Raw genomic sequence first — 20398 nt, forward strand, 5'->3', positions numbered from 1 at the left:
GACCTCCTCAAATATCTAATCTATACATTACATAACTTGTAAAATCAAATGTTGTAATAAATAGATATAACTATCAATCACATGCATGAAATGTGAGCACATAAAATATAAGATTTGGTCACCCAAAAACCCTCCAAGGTGAAGGTAAAACTGGGGTGGGGATGACACCCACAAATCTTCACTACTATAGTAACAAAGTTAACTTGTCAAGGTTACAATTTTGATCACTTCTGATGATCTAGCCTATGAGGGGTTTGACTTGATAAAGGCATTTAAGAATATTAGGTCTTACCTTGTTAAAGGACTTTACACTTACAATGAAGTAAGGACTCTGTTAGGAGATTTATAAAGGTTTGTTAAAACCCCTCTGTTAAGAGATTTTCCCTAATTCAATATGTTAAAACTAACTCATTACCTATTCCTTTGGTCTATTCCTTAATTTCTAATTATGGATCTCCTCCTTTCAATCTCTAATCTGATCTCCAATCTATTATAGCTTTGTTGAGTCCTTCACTACTTTATAAGGTCACTATAGTCTATTCTTCACAACTTTCTCTTGCATGCAACATACAAAACTTAACGTCTTCACTTCCTTCACACACTTTGTAATATCTTTTGCAATAGCTCACTCTACTCTATATAAAAATAGAGTTTGGATCTACCTATTTAAAGCATTTTCTAGAGTCTTCTAGGTCTATGCTTCCCTTTTTTCCTCTTTATCTAATTGGTTGTTCATTCCTCATAGGGATCGGTGATCCACCTCAAAATGCATAACAACATCTGTACAAACTCTACGATAATTAAATTTCATGTCTATATCATGTTGAAATGGTTTATCTCAAAGTTTTTATCATTCTATACTTTTATGTTTCCTCTGTGTTAGTTAGCACATACTATTTCAGATGGTTAGTTGTAACTGTTCTTCATTATGTTTCTTAGTGTTAACTATACTCAACTCCTTTTGTATAACTCGACATATATGTGCCTTTTCTACTCGGCACTCACTAGGCTCAACTTTTACTAAAAATACTTAGTGACCAAATAATTTCTCAGCTCCTATATAGAGCTCAACATATACATGATTATTTACAAGTCTTTACATGACTTGGCCTATATAGACTAGCTCTATCACAGTGATGACCATCTAACTCTACCTTATATATGACTAAGTGTTTGGCACTAATAGACAAAAGGACTTAGAGATATCAATAGTCTATACTAAATCCTTATGTTTTTATACATGGGATTGCATGATATCTATATGAGGTGTGATAATGTATTGCAATTCCAATATCCTTAGCCTTATTTTTTTTTCCTTGATTGTCAATTCTTTGACTCTAAAAATAATTACCCCCATTTTTTTTGTTAATGTTAAATTCAATATGAACATGAGGTAGCAAACTATTGGTATTCTATAATAGCTCATTATTCATTGCGGAAATATTACCTTGTATATATATTTTAAAATTTTAAAAATACATTAATTTTCATACTATTTTGTGTCTTTCTTCAATGAATCTTTCATCTTTTCAATGATCTTGGATAGCTCAACCTTCAATAAAATATTTTTTGTTAACAATTTTTGAACCATTTCTTTGTCAACTTTTTACTTTTCTTTCTTAGCCAATTTTTTCTCTATTTCTTTTCTAGATTTGTTGATGAAATCAATATGCACTTTTAATTTTTCTATCTAGGGCTCCTCTTCATCAAAAGTCATGTGTGGCACTAAATCTTGAAATAAATCCAATTTTTTGTTCAATATTCTTCATTTCAGATTCTTCATCTTTAATTTTTCTATGTTATCATTTTTCTTAATTGCTTAATTGTCTTCCATTTTATCTTTGTAGTTCCTAAATATCCTTGGATTAATTTTGATTATAGAAAACTATGGATCATCATCATCAATAGGTGGATCCTCCTCCTCCTTATTTCCTCTTACCTTTAGCATCTTTAATTTTCTTCTTCTTTCCTTCATCAATGTCTTTGTTTTATTTATATTTTTCCATTTGTGTTTAGTCTTCTAATTTTCTTGTCATCTTCCTCTTTATGCTCCTTTTTTTTGGTCTTCCTTATATTCTCCTCCTATTTTCAAGTGTGATTCTCTTTTTTGGTAGAGTCTTCTTTCTTCTCCTCATAGTTATTAGTGTCACCTAGGGTTTGTGTAGATTAATCAATTTTCTATCCATCTTGGATTTATTCCCCTATTTCATTTTCATTTTATTCATCCTTTACTTGATCAATCTCCATTTTTTTAGTGTAATTGTTCCTTAGGATGGGTCCAAGAAGTCAAGTCCCACTAGTGAGTGTCTACACACTTAAGTCATTTACCTAGTTCATGCCGAACTAGTAACATATGTCACGCAGAACATGTATATGATAGAGCATGACGAGTCACTCATGTGCCGAGTAGATAGTGTATGTCAAGTGATATAGGAGCTAAGCAAGCAATGCATGCTGAGTGACTGGAATGGCAAGCCACAATATAGAAATCAGTATATGCTGAGCATTAGAGACTTTAGATGTAGAGTAACATAGTTTTGACATAGTTGTTTGTAATGCACAACCTACTATGTAAACCATTTTTGAGCTGACTTAAAGATTGAATTATGATATTTTGAGATAAGGACGAATCTTAAGTTGGAATCCCTATGAATTACATAGAACCAATCATGAAAAGGGAAGGTTTAAGTGGCGAAATGGATGAATCATAGCTATTGATTTATACCTAGCCCTAAGTCACCTAGGTCTTCTTAAGGAGGAGAAACCCTAAAATGCACATGTGTGTGGAAGGAGTGAAGAGAGAAGTTTGCATGCACAAATAGAGCATTCATGGTGACTAAGGAATTGTGAATTGTAATAGCATTGTAGAATTAGTTAAAGGAGAATAGAGGAAAGGAAGAGTATACAATAGAGAGACATTTGATAAAAAAGGATCAAGAATAAATTAGTTTAGAGGTGATCTATCATCAAGAAACAAAGTACTAACCACAGGATCAATGCTGAGACATTCTAACAGTTGAATTAATTAAATCTGTTAACAGAGTAGTCCTAATAGGCTCTATTGAAATTCTTTAATAGGGTGCTTACTTAATTGTGAGTTAAAGTCCTTTAACAAGGCATACTTCTAATTGGGTGTTGAAATCATCTAATAGGGTGTGACCTAATAGTCTTTGTAAGCCTTTAATAGGGTAGACCTTTCATAGGGTGGATCATGTTTCATGATAAAACATTGTAACCTTCATTAGATACACTTTATTACTGCAGCAGTGAAGATTTGTGGGTGTCATCCCCACCCCAGTTATACCTTCTCATTGGAGGGTTTCTAGGTAATCATATCTAGTGTCATATATGTGTGAATGCTTATATGTTTACATGATTTAGATGTACATGCTTTACATGGCATTTTAGTTTACTTATTGAATGTATGAGATGGATATGTGATGAATTTTTTATGGGTCAAAGTTTAAATGACTGATTCAACCCCATCACCCACCCAGATATTTACCTTTCCAATTGTAATTCCAACAATTGGTATCAGAGCTTTGTTCTCTGAAAGAGAAGATTTGTAGCTTTGAGGAAAGATCTTGGAAATAGAAGTCTACAAGTTGGGAAAGATTATTGAGAATTATTGAATTGAAATACAACCCATTCTACATCAACTAAATGAAGCAAGAGAAGAACTAAAGAGATCTTTAAAGAGAAGGAAAGAAATTTATATTGAAGAGAATGACACACAATATAGAGAGATGGATACTACTAAGCTATTTTTTGATGGAGACTCCAATGTATTTGATGCAATAGTTACAAATCTAATGGAAAAGAATAGAGCCCAAGCTAAATAAATCAAAAATCTCAAGTTAGAGCAAGAATCACAAGCCATAGTACTATGTGAGGTGATTGAACATAAAAAGAAAGCTATGGAAGAAAAAGCCATGATTGAAGAAGAAAAAAGAGTTTTGACCAATAGACTAGAAGAGAAATCATCAGAGCTAACCAAGATTTCCAAAATGATATTGGATACTTTGAGCCAAATGATGAATGCCAACTATGAATTGAATGTCAAGGAAATTGAGATGATGACATTGAAGTTGTAGAATGAGCAACTAAATATTGACCTAAAAAGGGAAAAGGAATTTTCTAAAAGCTTCAACAAACCAAGTGAAGCCATCAAATACTTTTAGTAATTGATAAGATCCCCTAGACCTAATAATGATACATCTAGAGTGGGATGTACAAGCACTACAGAAGGTGAGTCATCCAAAAGTGCTGAAGAAAGGAGAAACAAAGGTAAGAATTCCAAACCTACTTGTCATAATTGTGGTAAGAAAGGACATACTGCTAATGTGTGTAGGAGCAAGACTGCAAATTAGAATGTCAAGCATAAGAACATGGTTCACTATTATAAGTGCAACAAGAAAAGGTAATCAGACACATGAATACAGACCTAAGACCATACACACTCAAAGGTTTGAAGGATATTTTATAACTTTCAAAAGTATGTACATAGAGTTTTTGAGTGCAGATCCAAACCCATGTGGTCATCAAATAGGCAAACAAAGGTAAGGAACAATGACAACTCTTATAAATGGGATTATAATATAGGGTATAGCTATCATTATTGTCAAGAGTATGGACATGTTCCTAAGAATTTTATTAGAACATATTTTAGAAGTGACTACAAAAGGTGGTTGAGTCAAACCACATGTTTTCATTGTTTAAAGATTGGTCACATCATTCAATTTTGTCCAACAAGGTCAAAGGCACCAAGTTGTGAATTCAATAAAGATAAAGGCAAAGGCAAGGCATATATTGAAAATTTCAGAGATCAAATGAACAAGACATGAAAGAAAAAGGAGGATTGCAGCAAATCAAGTGGAGAAGGGATCACTTCACCCAATGGGTCAGGTGATCACACCTCATTAAACTAAGAAATCAAGAGGTATGTGGGATTGATATTCAAAATTTATATCATACATCAATTCCAAAGGATTTAGTACTAAAAATATTACATAAGAATGAATAGAGATGCAAGATATTATTAGGAATCAAAGTAAAAACTTCAAGTTTTTCATGTTACTATCATGCATGAAAAAGTCAAATGCTAGAGGATGTCGAGCTAACAGACTGGTTAGTTGATGTTGAGCTTGTAATGGTTGTCAAACAAAAGAAATGCTAGTGGATGCCAAGTGAGCCTGAAAGTCTCCTATGATTGACGAGTAAAATGCTAGAGGATGTCAAGCTAACAAACTAGCTAGTTGATGCTGAGCTTGTAATGGTTGTTGAACAAAAGAAATTCTAGTGGACGTCAAGTGAGCCTAAAATTGGTCGATGCACTCAACATTAATTGCAATACTTCAAAGGGGTATTTGATCAATTTTTAGCTCATTTTTCATCATTTCAAAATCAAGGAAAAGAAAGGAGAGCAAGAGGCAATCTATAAATCCATCCAAAGAAATTGTAGAAGATTTGAATAGCGATTCAACACCATTTAATTAGATCTCGCAAGGTATTTGTCGAGTGCTAAGCTACACTGTTTATATTTTTATAAACCCTAGTTTTGCATAATGGCATGATCTAGTTCAAAGGGTGTAGAGGGTAAAGAGGTTTTGAATATTCAACTGGTTAGTAATGAAGTTAAACAACCAATTTTCAAAGCCATACCAGACATTTCTTATAAACAAGACCCCTCCAGTGCATTATCCATGATACCATCAAAAGTTTGACTGGTTCAAGATGTCAAAAAGTATTACAACTATAAGATTGGAAGTATTGGAGATATAGAAATAAGGGAAGCATATGATAAAATTTGTGAGAATGGTGTGTTAAGTGAAGAGTTCAAAATTGTAGAGAAGAAAAGGTTAACTCATGCCCTAGATTTTTTGAATGTTTTCAAAACTAAATGGATTAGGATTGAATTGAGCAAGATTCATGATAGTTCACTTTGGTTAGACAATGAGCTAGTTAAAATCACTAGAAGCATAATCCATAGGGTAATAGGGTATCCAACACTAGATCAGCCTAAGATGTTAAGGAGTAATTCAAAAGAGGTTATTGGGAAAAACATAGGAGCTATGTGAAATAAGAGAGGAATGACAATTGACACCATCACAAATCCTTTGATAGACTTTGTAGTAAGGGTAATTGTACATAAGTTTTACCAATCAAGTAGATTGAATAGTGTGTCCTATGTTGTAGTAGATGTTGGTTATAAGATTATGAAAAAGGATCACACATATGATCTTTTCGAGCTACAATTACAACAATTGATTGAAAACCTAGGAGCAATAAGGAAAATAATGAGTGCTTAGTGAAAATTTGGTTCTATCTTGATATGTATCTTCTTCTATGTTTAGAACACATTTCCTACATTTGGCATGATGGCATGGAAAACTAACATGTCAGTGACAATACAAATAGGTGAGTTCATTGAACAATTGGGTGAAAATTTTGAGTCAGTAATGACCAATTACTTTGAGGACTTTAAGTAGTCTATGAAGAAAAGATTGAGCATTTTAGTATCACTAGTGGAAAAACATTATGATGATGTTCATTTCCTAGTTGATGTTGATTACATATTTGTTCAAATAACAACTCCAAGGGTAAGATGGTTAAGAACATTAGGCTATGAAATTAATGTTGATGAAGCCTTTGTGGCAATAACTGCATTACTTGCAAAAGATATTGATAAAGATGCCAAAGCATTTGGAAAGTATGAAATGGATAAATCTAAGATTACCATGGAACTGAAGACTTCCTCTAACATAAAGAAAAAGGATAAATTAGTAAAGCAATTGAAAGCTAAATTTGGTGAAGGTTTTGAGTAGGAAGAGGATGAAGAAGAAGAGGATGATGAGGAAGAAGACACCTAGACCCAAGTACCACTTGCACTAACACAAGGAATGGGAGAAGATTAGAAAGAGGAAGAGATAGAAATTGTAGAAGGTGCTAAGGGAGAAGAAGTCGAGGAAGCACCTACTACTACTAATCAAAAGAAGAGAAAGGCTAATGTTCAACCAGTGATAAGGTCTAAGAAGATTGCAAAACCAAGCCAACCCAAACCTACTGCACCTACCACAAGGGCTAGTGCACGTGTTACTATGCAAAAGGAAAAAAGGAAGATCAAACTAGTAGAGAAGGAAGGAGGAGCTTAGAAAAGGACAAGGAGGAAATACATTGCAGAAGTTGAATCTAATGAGGAAAGAATGGAATCAGATGATAATAGCCAATTCAAAGTGGTGAGTCACAACCCATCTTTAGATCTACATAACCTATGTGAAAATGTTAAGAATAGTGTAGATCTATCAAGATTTTCTCATATTGATTTTGATAATCTTGGTAAAGTTGAAAAGAATCAAGTGGAGGAGGCTATATATGCCATGATGAAATTTTTTTAGAAAGCCCCAGTAGGGATTGCTAACTCTATGCCTAAAAGTTTATATGAGAGAGTGGAGAACAATGACATTATTGTTTGAACCTAGAAAGACAAATCAGGGAGACATCACTTGCTCAAGTGATGCCTGAACTCAGTAAGGCACAAATTGCTAAGGCCATGAAGAAATATGTAGTTATTTTTGTACCCAAATATAGAGCCTTCAAAATATTGCAAAAAAAATATTGAAGATGTTGTGAAGAAATCTACACAAATGTGGAAAGTCACATATGGGCTAGCTACATTAAAAGAAGGAGAGCATGAGCCTATTGAAGTTAAGGATGATGAAGACAGTGAAAATAATGAAGGCACAATTGAGGGAGGTACTAAAATGAATATAGATGACTAGGAAATAGGTGAGAAAGAGCAACACAAAGAAAGAGTGTACAAGATACACAGTTGCCTAATGTTAGCCCTCAACATATAATAAGTGTAAATAATAAAACAATAATAGTGAAGGATGTTTTTGATCTCACTACTCAGAACATCAATCCCCTAATAGAGGAAGATTTCAAAAAGATACTAGATCAATCTACACTACAAGCAAAATTGTGTTATAATCCTGTGTTAGTGAGTGTAGATGAAATTTAAAATCCAGTGACTAACACTACAAGGGAAGAGGTGAAAGTACAAGAACCACATACCATCACCCATCAAGTCACTAATGTACAACCTTTAGATAAAATATCAAAAGTCACATCTACAAAGGTTGATATAGTTGAAGTAGATAAAGTAAAAACTCAATCTTTCTTGGAAAAACACAATATCGGTGTATAGCCCATTGAAATTACTATCAAAAAGGGGGAGAATAAGTAAAGGGGGAGAATAAGAAAAGGGGAGAATGAGAGTAGACCTAAACAAAGGCAAAGCAAGAAAAGAACATCAAGCAAGTCAAAGAGTATTAGTTGAGACACATTTACTCAACAAGAGTATAGAATTTTGAGTACATAATAAGATCTATCAATTCAACTGGAGTTATCAAATTTTGAGGTATAAGTTCTTTAAAAAAATTTGAAAATTTGAAAATTTGTACAAAAGCTAAATAAGAGATATGTTATGCTCATAAGAATAAGGATATTAATGAATGACCACTTGTTTTTGACACTCGTGTCAAAGGGGGAGATTGTTCATCTCAAATTGGTTTTGACTAGTGAGTGTCTACACACTTAAGTCATTTACTTAGTTCATGTTGAACAAGTAAAATATGTCGAGCAGAACATGCATATGATAGAGCATGTTGAATCACTCGTGTGCTGAGTCACTGAAGTGTCAAGTAGACATTATATGTCGAGTGATACAGGAGCTGAGCAAGCTGTACATACTGAGTTACTCAGATGTCGAGTCATAGTATAGAAATTAGTATATACTGAGCATTAGAGACTTTAGATGTTGAGTAACACAATTTTGACATAGTTGTTTGTAATGGCACAAACTACTATGTAAACCATTTTTTAGCCAACTTAAAGATTGAATTATGATATTTTGGAGATAAGGACAAATCTTAAGTTGAAATCCTTATGAATTGCATGTAGCCAATCAGGAAAAGGTAAGGTTTAAGTGACAAAATGGATGAATCACAGTTGTTGATTCATACCTAACCCTAAGTCACCTAGGTATTCTTAAGGAGTAAAAACCCTAAATTGCATGTGTGTGTGGAAGGAGTAAACAAAGAAGTTTTCATGTGCAAATAAAGTATTCACGGTGGCTAAGAAATTGTGAATTGTAATAGAACATGCATATGATAGAGCATACTGAATCACTCCTATGCGGAGTCACTCAAGTGTCAAGCAAATAGTCTATGCTAAGTGATACGGAGCTGAGCAAGCTTTGCATAATGAGTTATTCAGATGCCAAGTCATATTATGGAAATTAGTATATGCTGAGCATCAGAGACTTTAGATGTCGAGTAACACAATTTTGACATAGTTGTTTGTAATGGCACAAACTACTGTGTAAACCATTTTTTAGCTGACTTAAAGATTGAATTATGATATTGAGATAAGGATGAATCTTAAGTTGAAATCCCTATGAATTGCATGTAGTCAATCAGGAAAAGGGAAGGTTTAAGTGACAAAATGGATGAATCATAGCTATTGATTCATACCTAACCCTAAGTCTCCTAGGTCTTCTTAAGGAGGAAAAACTCTAAATTACATGTGTGTGGAAGGAGTAAAGAGAGAAGTTTGCATGTGCAAACAAAGCACTCATGGTGGCTAAGGAATTGTGAATTGTAATAGTATTGTAGAATTAGTTAAAGGAGAATATAGGAAAGGAAATGTATACAATAGAGAGACATATAATCAAGAAGGATTGACAATACATCAGTTTAGATGTGATCTATCATCAAGCAACAAAGTGCTAACCATAGGATTAATGCTAAGACAATAGGTGAATCAGTTAAATATCTTAATAGAGTAGTCCTAACAGGTTATATTGAAATCCTTAATAGGGTGCTTACTTATTTGTGAGTTAAAGTCCTTTAACAAGACATACTTCTAACAGGGTGTTGAAATCCTTTAACAGGGTGAGACCTAATAATATTTGTAAGCCTTTAACATGGCAGACCTTTCATGAGGTAGATCATGTTTCATGATAAAACATTGTAACCTTTATTAGATACATTTTATTATTACAGTAGTGAAGATTTCTGGGTGTCATCCCCACTCCAATTTTACCTTCTCATTGGAGGGTTTCTGGGTAATCATATTTGGTGTCATATATGTGTCAATGCTTATATATTTACATGATTTAGATGTACATGCTTTACATGGTATTACAATTTAGTTATTGAATGCATGAGATGGATGTGTGGTGTATGTTTTTATGGGTCAAAGTTTAAACTACTAATGCACCCCTCCACTTTCAAAGATTTACCTTCCCTATTGTAATTCCAATAGTATGCATGTATGCATGTATGTATATAGGTACATGTTTGTGTATGCATATGTATATATACATACATACATACATACATGCATATACATATACATATATATACACACATATATACATATATATACATACATATATATACATATAGATATATACACATGGATATATACACATATATGCATATGTGTATGTATATGTATGTATGTATGTATATGTATCATCTTTAAATGGAAGAACTTCCATGTTAAGATTTTTTAGCCCTCTAAGTAAGTGGCCTGGGGTTATGTCAAGCACCTTGAATGGATCTTTTCATTGATTTGGTAGTTTTCCCCCTATTCTACCTCTCTCTCTCTCTCTCTCTCTCTCTCTCTCTCTCTCTCTCTCTCTCTCTCTCTCTCTCTCTCTCTCTCTCTATTTCCAACCTATTTTTGGTAACTAGAGCTATGAAACTAAAGACTTTGACTTCTGGGTGAAGGATGACTTGGTGGGTCAAGGTTGATCTTGACCCTAACCTAGGTCAAGGTTGACCTCAACCCTAACCTAGGGTAGGGTCAACCTCATCCATGACCCTAGGTCTCATTTTCAATTTTTGGAAGTTTTGGGATCTTCGGCTTCAAAAAATTTATTTTCCTACATCAACGTAAACTATTTTAGGTTTCAGAATGATAGACTCTTAAATTACATTTAATATAGGTAAATTCCTAGGGGTTAGGGTTAAATGGGATTTAATTCTCCTATTTTGGCCTTCTCTAGGAGTTTGTTCCCTAGATCTTTATATAAGTAAGTCTCCTTCCCTCATTTTAAAATCCACAAGCTATCCATAATTCATGAGTGCATCTACTATCTATAAGCTACAATCTACCTTCTATGAAGTGAAGATCTACTATCTATCAAGCATTCAAGTGTTCAAGCATCCAATTCATTAAGGGGGTCCATTATTAGCCATTGAAGGATTCAATCTCTATGAAGCCCTATTGTTGAAGATTTCTCCATCCACATTTATTCAATCCTTCTTCTATGTAAAGATACATTCAAGATTGGTGTTGAATATCGAATGCCATTGATTTGAGACATCCTACATACATTTGGAGCATTTGCACTTGTGGATTCAAGGATTTAGATCCTTCACAAGGATTTGAATATAAGCAAGGTGAATTGTTTCATTTACTTTGTTTATTCATATTACAACTTCATTTCAATTTCAAAGTTAATTCCAAACTGGGGTTTGACCAAGGAAAATCCCCAATTCAAACAAACAAACCCTTTTTCTTGTAGATACAGGTGTGGAACATCAAATTGAAAAGAAGATTTCTATACCCTTTTTGTCAAACTTGGGAGATCTATGAACATAAATTTTGTTCGAGCAGTGCAGGTCAAGGTCAATTTTTTGGTGTATAATTGTTCCTTAGGGTAAAATTGTGCTCCGCTATTAGGGTCAAGGTTGACCTCCTTCAAAGAGACAAAACATTTCTAGATTTTCTCTGTCTCGACATTTCTAGTGTAGAATAGGTTGTAGATTTTCTAGAAACTTTATATAGACATCAGAAAACAACACTTTATAGATTTTAGATTCAATTCTTTTATCTATTTTAGGATTTAAGCACATACTCCTCATAATAGAAAGACCATAAAACCTCCTTTCTCCCTATTCTAGATCACATGATCTATTTATTCATTGATCACTCTCTTGTGCTTAATCAATTTGGATCATCACATTAAAAATAGGGTTAAGAAAGGAAAGCTTATTTTCTTTCTATTTATTTTGGTGAACTTGACACACTTACCATCTTTTCTTTTGTGGAATTAGATGCCCTATTGTGTTTTGTAGTGTTATATTTCATTTCATATTTGCCAAGTCTTTTCTTGCATTAAGATTAAATTTTGTTTATGCTCTTGCATTTTAAAATTCAAAAATACAAAAGAAAATTGCAAAATTTCTTTCAAAATACAAAAATATTTATGCTTTATGTTTTCTTAGTTTAGTTCATTTATATTGCATTGGTTTATTAACTTTATCACTTCTAGTCCTACTTTTAATCTTAGGGTTAGACACAACCATTGACTTATGGGTATCTTTGAGCCTGAGTCTTCTTCTCCTTTCCCTAGGATTCTAGATGAGACTTTGATTCTTCTTGATTCTAATCCTCTTATGGAGGAAAAACTCTTCTCAGTCATCTCATGATGAGGATGATGATTTAAGAATTCCTCTTGAGAAAATTCAAAAACTTTCAAATGAACTTGATAAAATAGGTAATTGGCTTCTTTAAGAAAACCATAATCAAGATTCTATTCAAGCTATTGAGGCTCTTAAGAAAGTTCTTTATGATAGTGACCAAGGTGTTAATCTCTTGCATGGTATTACTCATCTTGTGTATTCCAATGTTAAACCTTTAGCTCAAGAAGCTTAAGATTTAGGGTTGTTTCCTCATGTCACTAGTGTCAAACCTTCTTCTGTTCCTCTTCCTAGTGTACTTACTTATACTCCTTCTTTGGTGACTATGACGGTTCCCTCTATGAGTGTTCCTTCTATGTCTATTCCTACATACTAACCTTCTTATCATACCGTTCCTTTTACTTATTCTTCTCCTCTACCAACTATAGTTCCTAGTGTTCCTCTAGTTGTGGTTTCCATTCTAGCAGGTTCTTACACTTTACCTAGTATATGTAATGTTTCTATTCCTCCTATTTCTTATCATGATTCTACATTTATTAGTTTGGCTCAAATCGTGTCATCTTTACAACAATAACTTACATCCTTGATTCAAAACAAGTTTAGTATCCCTACTTGTGACATGGACAATCCTTTGTCTCAGGATATTATTTGTACTCCCATTCCTTAGCAAACCAATATGCCTCATCTTGAAAATTATAAAGGCAAGGGAGACCGTGTTCATCATGTTAAAACATTTCAAATCCTTTGTAGTGACTATTCTCATGATCATGGGATTTTAGCTAAGTTATTTTCTTGAGATTTTTGTGACAAGGCTTTACAATGGTATTTTTCTTTGACTCCTTATTATATTAATTCATTTCCTCAACTTGCTAATGCTTTTATTCAACAATTTCAAAACAACATTGGCTTGTAAGTGTCTTTGACTGATTTGATGCATTGTAAACAAAATTCTAAGGAAAATATGACTGAATTTATTGGTAGATTTAAGCATTTGCATGCCTAGATTTCCCATCCTATTACTAATATTAATATTCAATGTATGTTTATTTCAAATTTGTAAAAGGATATTAGAGATAAGATTCTACTTTCTGAATTTTCTTCTTTTCAATAAATTTGTGCAATGCTTCATCATTATCAATTACAAGTGAGTCAATTTGAGAGCACCACTCCAATGGCTCATGTTCCTATTGATAAAAGTGATGCTACTCCTAATCCAAATAAAGTTAAAAAATTCAACAACTATGTAAAGATAAATAAACATGAAAATGTAGGTGCTAATCAAGTTGTTACATCTCACAATGCCACTTCTGCATCCACTTCTTTTCGATTAAATTGTACATTTACTCCTCTCTATTTCATCTTTATATTATTTTATCAATAGGTTGTTAACTACCAATATGATTACTTTACCTCCTATTTCACCTCTTTTACCTTTTATAATGGTGACTAAATATTTTGATTAGAAAGCTTTTTGTCAATATAATTGCTAGAATCATCATGATACTAAGAAATGTTATTCTTTAAAACATATGGTTTAGGACTTAATTGATTTTAATGCTTTGTCTATTGATAATTTTTATGGTAGTGGGAATAAATATGTTTCTCCTCATCAAAATTTGCAAGTTTATACAAATCCTTCACCTACACATGATAGTAATACTATTGTTCAGCCATCTTCTATGAATATTGTGTATGATTCAAACATGGATGATCTTAATCATGTGGTTAACCAAGTGGAGCATGTGGTTTAATCTATATCTCCACCTCAATCTCAACCTCCACTTCAATCTCAAGTTTTAGCTCCACCTCAACTAAAAAGCCTAAATTGAAGCCTCAAGGTAAACCTCGATAACAACCTAAGAAAAAATGGCCTTAGGAACTTTTGATTAACTTTGATGATTATGATACTATTAAAGCTCTTGATGGTCCCCTTTATATTTATGCTAAGATTTCTAAGATACCCACTCATGGTTGTCTAGTTGATCCTACTTCCTTAGTCAATGTTATTACAAAAGAATTTTTTTAATGATAATTTTGCAATGTGATTTTTTTGATAAATCAAATTTATGGATTCAATTTTGTAATGGTTTTCTTTATCCATCATTTGGTTCTATTAATTTTCTAGTTAAATTTTGTGGAAAGATTCTAAACACAACCTTTTTTGTTGTTCTTACTTCTAATCAATTTCAAGTTAAGCTTGGTTTACCATGGTTAAATACCATGCATGTTGTTGCTTCACCTGTTCATAAATTTTTTAAGTTTGTTTATGATGATGAAGTGAAGATAGTTAAACATAGTTTATATTATACCTCTAGGCCCAGGTATTCTTCTACCATTGACTTCTTTTGGCCTTCATTACCTAATTCATGTTAGGTTTTCAACCTCATCATCTTTTCCACTCATATCAAACCTATAAGAATCATAAGATTCTTGAGTTAAGTTTACCTCCTATGGATCTTAACCATGGTCTTTTTCCTACACCATCCACATCTCCTTTATCTATGGATTCTACAATTCTTAATTAAGCTCCTCCTGTTGCTTGTCAATCTGCTGATAATCCTCTTAATCCTCCTATAGAACTTATGAAGGATCCTATAATTTTTCCTCCTAGTTCTCAACAACTTTCATGTAAGGAAAAATTTAATCATTGCGCTAATGAACACACTAAAAAGCATCGTGCTGAAGCTAAAGCTCATAATTCTATTCTTCAAAAATCTTTACCTTCTTTGGATACAACTATGCATGATGTGTTAGAAGAATTTTTTTCTAATAATGATGTTAAGTTGCATGATTCTAATGATTATATTCATATCTTAGATCCTATTTTAATTAATTTAGATGAAGAAGATACTCTTGATGATGTTAATGATGAATATGAAACTATTGAAATTGACATTGATTTACCTAATATACTTTCCTCACAATTAACACTTACACCTAGTATTGAACATTGTGATTCTCAAGAGGATCCTTGTTTGGAATAGGCTATGATTCCTACTATGTTGGATATAGTCCCTCTTTCAAGTTGCCCACCTTTCCTAAACGATATACAATGAGATGGGGACAGTAGAAGACATGCTTGATTGGCTAGTCCTTCATGGTAGCCTTTTTTATGTGTTTGTCTACTATATTGTGCCTCTTCCATGATTTATTTTTAAAATTTTATTAGATTCTTTTATATGATATTTGTTTCTCTGTTAGTGCATGGTGATAAAAGAATCAAACCTGTTGTATTATTCCTCTATATGTATCTCTAATCTTCCATATTTTGTTTCATGTTATGTTGTACCTATGCAATTGATTGTACATATTTCCTTGTGTAATTTTCTTGGATTCACAACTTGGTAGCATTGATTCTTTTTAGTCTCTAGGTCATGGTCTGAAAAGATTCTCCTTTGTATTTCATATGTGATCTTTCCTCCTTTATTGATTGTAGTTCTAATTTCTTTGGGGAATGATGTAAATTCATTTGCAATAATATAATATATATATTATCTTATGATCATACTAACTCCATATTAGGTAGATCCCTTCTATGTTCCCTATATTTTTGTGTACTATTTTCCTTGATTTGTCTTTGTCTAGGGGTATCTCATAGTGGAGATGTAATTAGTGGAGTTTTTTATGTTTCTGTCAAAGCCATTGTTCTTGTTAAAGTGTTAGAAATGACTTCAACATGGGGGCATATGCTCCACTCACCTATTGCACACACACACTTTTTAATACATATATATTATTTTTCAAGATACTTTTTCTCCCTTTTGGATTAGTGACTAATTCTTAAACAATGGATCTATATTTTAGGATCTCTTGATCCCTCCAATTTCAAATAATTTTGATCCCTTAGGGTTGAAGGTGTCCTTAAGATTGGATCTCTTTTTCTTTTTGGTTTTACTCCAATAGAATAGAATATTCCTAAGAGTGAATCCATGATGGGTTGACTAGTGAATAGTAACATTCACTAGGTAGTTCAATTACATCTTTCTAGTTGCACACTTTCCTTGTATGGTTTACAATGGGACATAAGTTCTCATTGGGAAAGATAATCACACTCTTTTTATTTTTCTCTTTTTTCTAGAGATGTCTCTCTTTTTTGTGATCTTAGAGTTGACAAAAACTTAAGTCTACTGGGGCTTGAGGATCTCTTTATCTCTTTGGTTTTAATAAGATTATCTTTTCATTATGATCTACTTTACCAAGAGTTTTCATTAAGTCCATACTCTTTCTAAAATGGGGGCTAAATCTATCATCTTAAAATGGAAGCACTTCCATGTTAAGAGTGTTTATCCCTCAAAGTAATTGGTCTAGAGTCATGTCAAGTGCCTTGAATGGGTCTTTGCATGGATCTGGTAGTTTTTCCCCTATTATGCTTTTGTCTCTCTACTTCCAGCCTATTTTAGGCAACCTACTTTGTGAAACTGAAGACTTTGACTTCTAGGTCAAGGATGACCTTGTGGGTCAAGGTCAACCTAGACCCTAACCTAGGTCAAGGATGACCTTGACCTTGACCTAGGGCAGGGTTGACCTCGTCCTTGACCCCAGGTCTCATTTTCAATTTTTGCAAGTTTTGGGATCTTGACCTTTAGAATGTTTCTTTTTCCACTTTTCGGTCGGCTTTTTTGGGTTTCAAAATGGTAGACTCTTAAATTACATTAATCTAGGTCTATTTTTAGGAGTTAAGGTTAAATATAATTTAATGCTCCTATGTTAACCTTCTGTAGGAGTTAGTGCCCTAGATCTCTATATAGGGAAGCCTTCTTCCCTCATTTTGACATCTATGAGCTATCTATAATTCATTAGCGCATCTACTATCTACAATCTACCTTCTATGAAGTGAAGATCTACTATCTATCAAGCATTCAAGCATTCAACTGTTGAAGTATCCAATTCATCAAAGGGGTACATTGTTAGCTATTGAAGGACTTAATCTCTATGGATCCCTATCGTTGAATATTTCTCCATCCACATTCATTCAACCCTTCTTCTATGAAAAGATACATTCAAGATCGGTGTTGAAGATCTAATTCCATTGACTTGAGACATCCTACATACATTTAGAGCATTCATACTAGTGGATTCAAGGATTCAAATCCTCCACAAGAATTTAAATATAAGTAAGGTGAATTGTTTCATTTAGTTTTTTTATTCATATTACAATTTCAAGGTTAATTCAAAACTCCCCCCATCCAAACGAAAATGCCCTTTTTTCTTGCAGATATAGGTGTGGAACAATGAATTGAAGAATAACACATTTAGATACTTATTTTGTTGAACTTGTGAGATTCACAAACATAAATTTCATCAAAGTAGTGTAGGTCAAGGTTGAATTTTTAGGGTACAATTGTATCCCAAGGTAAGATTATGCCTCACTATTAGGGTCAAGCTTGATCTCCCTTCAAAAAGACAAAATATTTTTGGGTTTTCTCTATCTCGATATTTCTAGTCTGAAACAAACAACTAATTTTCCAAAAATTGTATACCGACATCAGAAAACAACACTTTCTAGATTCAAGTTTAGTATTTTTCTTTTATCTATTTTAGGATTTAAGCACATACTCCTCATAATAGAAAGACCACAAAACCTCCTTTCTCCCTATTCTCCATCACATGATCCATTTTTGCATTGATCACTCTCTTGTGTGTCATCAATTTAGATAATCACATTGAAAATAGGGTTCAGAAAGGAAACCTTATTTTCTTTCTATTCTCTATGTGTGTGTGTGTGTGTGTGTGTGTGTGTGTATTATATATGTATATATGTATGTATGTATGTATGTATGTATTTATGTATGTATGTATGTATTATAATATTGTCTTGTATGTTTACCTTATTGATGCTATAAAATATCAACACACACTCCTAGCTAGGGAGCATAAACATTGGAATAGATATTATGTCAACCTAATATTAAATATGGAAAGTTTGTGAATTTCTTTAGTTAGAAGGTATCCAATATTTAGATATCATCTGATGATATCAATAACAATGTCCTCTTGAATGTCAAGTCACATGACATTCACCAAGTGCTCAAAAATATTCATATGATATGTACAAGCATATCCTCAATGGTCCATATAAAGAACTTAATCAAGCATAAAATATATAATATATTATGATGTGTTTTAGACAGCATACAATATCTATCACAATAAAATATTATGTTATTGAAAAATCATAACCTTTTATAAAATTTTATGGGTGATAATCATTTGGAAGTCATGACTTCTTCGTAATGTACATAGCTAACATGCCCATAAAACTCATGTAGTCACCCACTTTGAATCCCTCTAAATATCAATCTTCAGAGCTCCATTTCCAAAGCTTCCTTTGAAGTATCAGACTCAATTTGAATTTGATATCAATCTCCCTTTTCTAGCAAGTACATACTTTGAGGAAGAGATCAAGTAAAATAACTCATATATTATGCATTAAAATAAAAATTAAATAAGAGATAGACTAAAATAATTTCCAATAAAATGTAAATAATTGTAAACTAACATCCTTATTTGTTATCCTACTTTTAGAATATTCCCCATTATTCCAATATAGTTTGACCTTTAATTTTTTTCATTAATCTAGATTATAATCTTATTAATTATTAATGTTCTTGTCCTAACCAAAATATTGCAATTTATTCATAAGGAAATCAATACCATTGTAAATGTAATCACTATCCATATTAACATTACTACATGTAATTACTATCCATTATTCCTATTCTGACTAGATATGGAAAGATGTATTTGTTCAGTTGGGGATTGGTTGGGTTATGAATAAGGATACTCATCAGTTTATATCTAGTTGATGGATTCCCACCCATCACCATCTCATTTGGTTTATCTAGCATGTCATTCCTCCCTATGTTTTCTATAATATATGGAAGGAAAGGAACAACCACATATTTAGAGAGAAATTCTCTCCTCCCACCCCACCAACAAGGTGGTTTTCCAAAAATAAATGGATCTCATAAGGGAGAGTGACCATATATGGAAATTGAAATTGCCTCCACACTTGCACATGTGTCTTAACAGGTGTTGGGCACAAATATCAGACATATCACATGTTGTGGAGAAATTGGATAGTTCAAAGATTGAAAAAAAAGACAAAGAACCAAATGGAAGCCACCCTCACTGAATTAGTGGAAAATAAATTTTGATGGTTCAAGAAGAAGTGATAGTGAAACCACTAGAGGGATTCTCGTGGATGAAAAAGGTATATGTAAAAGGGGTATTCTGGGAATTGTTGAAAAGTCTCCAATAATGAAGCTTAAGTGATTTCTCTCCTGTGGGGTCTAGAAATCACCCTTAATAACAAAATTTTGAACTTGATAATCAAAGGGACTCATTAATAACTATTGAGGCCATTAAAAGTGTGAATAGAATGAATTGGAACGCTACATAAATCATAAGAAATGCACAAAATCTACTAACTAGATTTAAAGATATTAAATTTTAGCATGTGTATAGAGAAGGGAATCAAGTGAGAATCAACTTGGAAAGGTATGCATATGAAATTATGAATTGACAAGTTTGGGAAAGTGATAATGATCTATCTACTACCACTAGATCTCTCACTCAACAAGAAAATCTTTTGAAATAATTATGAAAGTTTTAAAGAAGCAAGGTGCACCTATCCTTGTTATTACTATACTCCATTGAATGAGTATTATGATGATGGAAAGTTTTGATTTGAATGCTTTCTTCTAAATTATTTGGAGGACCTTGTTCACATTATGCTAAATTTAGGGGCAGATTGGGAGAAGGACCAATTAGTTTGCAAGGGGATATTAACTATGATAATTACAATACTTCATTCAAATTGTAGGTCTGCTACCTAGGAAAGATTTGGAGTGATTGTTCGTAGGCCTAAAGGACATGTATTTCCTATTTTGGATGGATTTTTG

This window comes from Cupressus sempervirens, chromosome 3 (genome assembly GCF_028749045.1).
Source record: "Cupressus sempervirens isolate cs-2001-9-10 chromosome 3, ASM2874904v1, whole genome shotgun sequence".
NCBI classification, from domain to species: Eukaryota; Viridiplantae; Streptophyta; class Pinopsida; order Cupressales; family Cupressaceae; genus Cupressus; species Cupressus sempervirens.